The following is a 4,325-nucleotide window of genomic DNA, read 5'->3' on the forward strand; positions in this document are numbered from 1 at the left end:
AGAGACCTAGAGCATCAATGAGAGCTCTCACTGTCTCCTGGTCTTTTCCTGTGCCATATTAACGGCTTTTACTGAAGATCTTGTTATAGGGTGTTGAGAAGTTCTTGAGTATGACTAAGACTGTGCACACTGGAGATAGAAGTAGTGGAATAAAAATGCACATCTGCCTGATGCTTCCTCATCTTGCCATAATATGCAGAATTGGATCCAGGCTCCCTAGAGTTTGTGGCACAGGTTTTTTAGTTCTGGCCCTGATCTGATCTCAGATAAGGAGGCTGAGTTGCCCTAAATGGTCTCACAGTGATTTGTGGTAGGAACACGATTGGTTGTTTTCTTACAAAAACACAAGAACCATGACAACTTGGAAAGGGGAACTCTGCAGTGTCTGTACACAGAGGAGATTTCAACATCAGACGTAACCAAGCTCTGGTGAGGAATGAAAGCCAGGGGGGCTGAAGGTCACAGACTTGTGCAGAAGAGGTGAGACAGATTAGAGAAGGTGGAAGTGGGTTTCTGAGTAATGAAAGGTTTAAACAAGCTGAGATGGCAGGGAACAAAGATGACAAGGAGGGCGTGGGAGACTTCAGGATGATTTTACCTCAAACTGCAGGATAAAAACATGAGAGGGAACAAAATAAGAGGAAACGTTACCCAAGCTCTAGGGAAAAATAAACCAGAGATCCCTGTAGCAGCTTTAACCCCTGTGTCTCTAACAGACTTACCGACCTCTGCACATTGGGGAGGTTCAACCACGAACCAGATTCCACCTTTGCCCTCTGGCCCATTTCTTCTGGAGGAAAAAAAAAGTGTGAAAAAGAATGAACTGGGAGGAGGAATGTGCTATAAGTCATCCCAGTAGTAGTAGAGGGTTGACATAATTTTTCACTTGTATCTTATTGTTGGTAAGAAGGTGATTTCCAAATCAACAGACCCTTAACAGTGATACTCCAAAGGCCTTCAGAAAAATATTACATGCACAGGGGCAAAGCTGCAGAACTGCGACCTAAGTGGAATTAAAAATGGATAAAGTAATAGCACATAAGAATGAGAAAGTATTTAAGCAGCAATGACAGTATTTTAGGGACATTTGTTGGCAAAACATAAACAGGACCACAAAAAAGGAAGTATATGCACAGTCAATCACCTTAGAGCAATTGTTTAATGAAGGCGACTGGATATTAGGAAATGCTGGATGGCATAAAATCAGAGCAGAGGAGAATGGAGTGAAGAGGTGATGCCTGTTACCCAGAGATAAACAGGACACCGAAAAGAAGAGATCATGAGGGTATCTACACAGCTGCAAAAAAATCATCCTGCCAAGCAGTGTTTGTGGTGAGAGCAGGGAAAGTGTCTGCGTGTGTAGGAGTGCATGAGTGAGATGAATCATTTTCAGAAATAGAGTCCCGTGAGCAACAGAACCAACGTAGCCCTTGGACGTATAGCTCAAGACTGACTCGATATTCTGATGTCTCATAGGGGATGAGCTCATACAGCTGGTTTAGTGGAAGCACGGACAAAATCACTTTCCTGAACCCAGGCACCTATTTTCCTAAGACATCTAAGTGCTTAATATCTTTGAATGCACTGACGAATGGGTTGAAATTAGGTAACAGGTCCAAAATCTACTAAGGTGAAACTGATAGCCACATAATGATAGCCACAAGCAGCCATGCATACAGTGTTACATTGTGGAACCAGGCTAGGAAAGTGTACTTAAGAGTCTGTCACCTCCCGTGTGCCGCAGTGGGATATTTTCATTCAGTTATTAACAATTTGATTAAGAAAGGCAAATGAAAAAGTTGGCAAACTGGAACTCAGGCTAACATGCTATTATTTTATTTTTTTTTTAACTGTAGGGTTTTTAACTGCATTTATCTAGTAAACTACTATGAGCAAGTTGAAGCTGATGGGGCTTGCTCCGGGTTCCACTGCTCAGTGCCTTGTGGTCTTAGAGACCTGGGTTATCCTAACCGCGTTTGCTTGCCATGGAAAGTCTCAGCCTGCTGTAACTGGTGGTGGTACAATCAGTTCCATCTGTAATAAAATGGCAATTAAAAGACTCTGGGAGGTTTTATTACCTGGTATAGTTGAAACATTTGCAGATGTGTTAATGAAAGTACTGATCAAAGTTTTACTAGTATTAATTATGTTTTCAGGCACTTCACTACTTCCTACTTTCCAGCAAGGGCCAGAAGGAGAGGCATCAAAGAACTGCCACAATGGTGATTGTCCCCATAATATCACCACCAGCAGCAGTCAGGAAGTCCTGTTAAAAAAATCCATTTTCCTTTGGGAGAAAAACTTGCATTTCTAGGCTTGAGTATTTTGAGTAAAGTCTGGATGTCTAAATGGAATTGCTGAACATTTTAAGCCAAGTCCAATGGTCCAAGTTTTTCCAAGGGCTTTTACATTGAGCTTCCACAGGCCAAAGAATCAAGGCCAATGCATTCTTATGTTCTGAGGAATGACCAGAAAAATGTTTCTAGAAACTTCTACAAGAAACACTTAGCACTGTGACTGAACCCTGAAGAAATTAACCTCAGGAAAGACTGAAAATTAGAGCTCTGTATAGATTTGCCTGCTAATTATTCTATGAAATTGAATAGGGAATCTTAAATAGCCTTTAGACTTAAATATACATTTTCAAATCTATTATCACTACTTCTCATCTGCATGAAAGTAATACCCTAAATATAGAGGGTGCCGAACAATTGTAAAGGAAGGTAAAGTCCCTGTCCAGAGAAATTCAGAATAAGTGCAAATATGTGAGGGAGGAAAGGGGTAAAATAGGCAAGGAAATGATCATTACTATAGCAGGCAGATGGCCAAGCTGGGTAGAAAGAGATTCCTCTTCCTACAGAATATTTGAGAACTTTAAAATGTTCCCAAACCACACTCAGATGAAGCCAAATCTTTTCAATGTGTTTTGCTGAAACTATTAAAAAAAAGCAAATATCTAAACAGTTTGGTTTTCAGCACATCAAAAAATAATCCCCAAACTGAAAGAATAATTTCCACACAACTGGAAATAGCCAGAAGCTGGATGTTTTCTCCTTTGGGGTTTGTTTGTTTTTAAGCAAGTAGCTGGAAAGTTTCTTCCAAAAGAATGGAAAAAGTGAATTTTTTTTTTCTTTCCAAAATATTTTGTGGGGAAATACTTGTGATTTTCTGCTCACCATACTTTAGAATCATATTGCCAGAGCAGTGACCCTAGAGCCTGGGAGCTCTAAGCTGCAAGAGTGCCATGACTCAGGAGATGTCACAGTTCCTTTTGCAGAGGGGTAGTGAGACGTGACATTTGGGACTTGGGAAGATGAACTACTCTTGACTCATCTGTCCTGGAGGGGGAAAGGTGGGTCCCTCGCAGTACTCCCACTTTCCCATGGGAAGGATTCCTGCAAGACGTCCTCAGCAGTTGTTAAGGCAGCCAGCAAAGGCAGGCGGTTTACTTAGCTGGTACTTAACGCTTCTCTGGAGAGTATCAGAACAGTTTCAAATCCTGTGTTCAACACAGGATGCAGCAGTTGTTCTGCACTTATGGAGACCCATTCTCTGGAGGACTGCTGCAAAGAAACCTTTCAGTAGAAGGAAACAACTAAAAGAGCTCCTAGGACCAGTACGTGGGTGCTGCTGATGGTGCATACGTTCTCCCAGAAAATAATTTTCAGCTTTCCGATGCCTTGGCAGACCTTTTCTGGCTGTATCCAGGCCTCCACTGTCCATTAGCAACTTTGGCAACTCCAGGCCAGTGCAGTGCAATCTCCTGTACTTAAAACTAACTTTGAAGTTACATGCCAAATTTCAAGCAAAGCAGTGGAATATATGATATTTTTTTTCATCTAAGCGTGGTCAGCCACGTGCCTTGCCTAGATCAAGAAATCCTCTTTTTTTTTTTTTTCCTGCAGGTGCACTGGGGAAAGGCCATGTGCCTTTCCCCGCTTGCATAGGTGGAAGGGCTGGCCCTATGCCTCTGCTGAGTTCTGTGTCTTTTTAACGGACAAAAGGGCAAGCAAGGACAGGCACGTAACAAGCAGGGGCACAGACAAGTAGACACCCAAAGAAGCAGAGCTGATGCATTTATCATTAAGTTGTGGTTAGTAACTGAGCACAAAATCTGAAGAACCACCCAGCTAACAGACAATATTTTTTTTTTTTTTTTTTTGGTCTTGTCAGGCACCAGGAAAGTATTCCTTTTCAATAATGAACAGCATAAAACTACCATAAGAACCACTGGTTCCTGCAGTCTTACCTTTCCAAGTAGCCCTTTTTAACTGGTCCATTTGGTGTGTCATTTGTGGAAGGAGTCAGGGCTTGGTCTTTAGAAA

This window comes from Accipiter gentilis, chromosome 14 (assembly GCF_929443795.1).
Source record: "Accipiter gentilis chromosome 14, bAccGen1.1, whole genome shotgun sequence".
NCBI lineage: Eukaryota > Metazoa > Chordata > Aves > Accipitriformes > Accipitridae > Astur > Astur gentilis.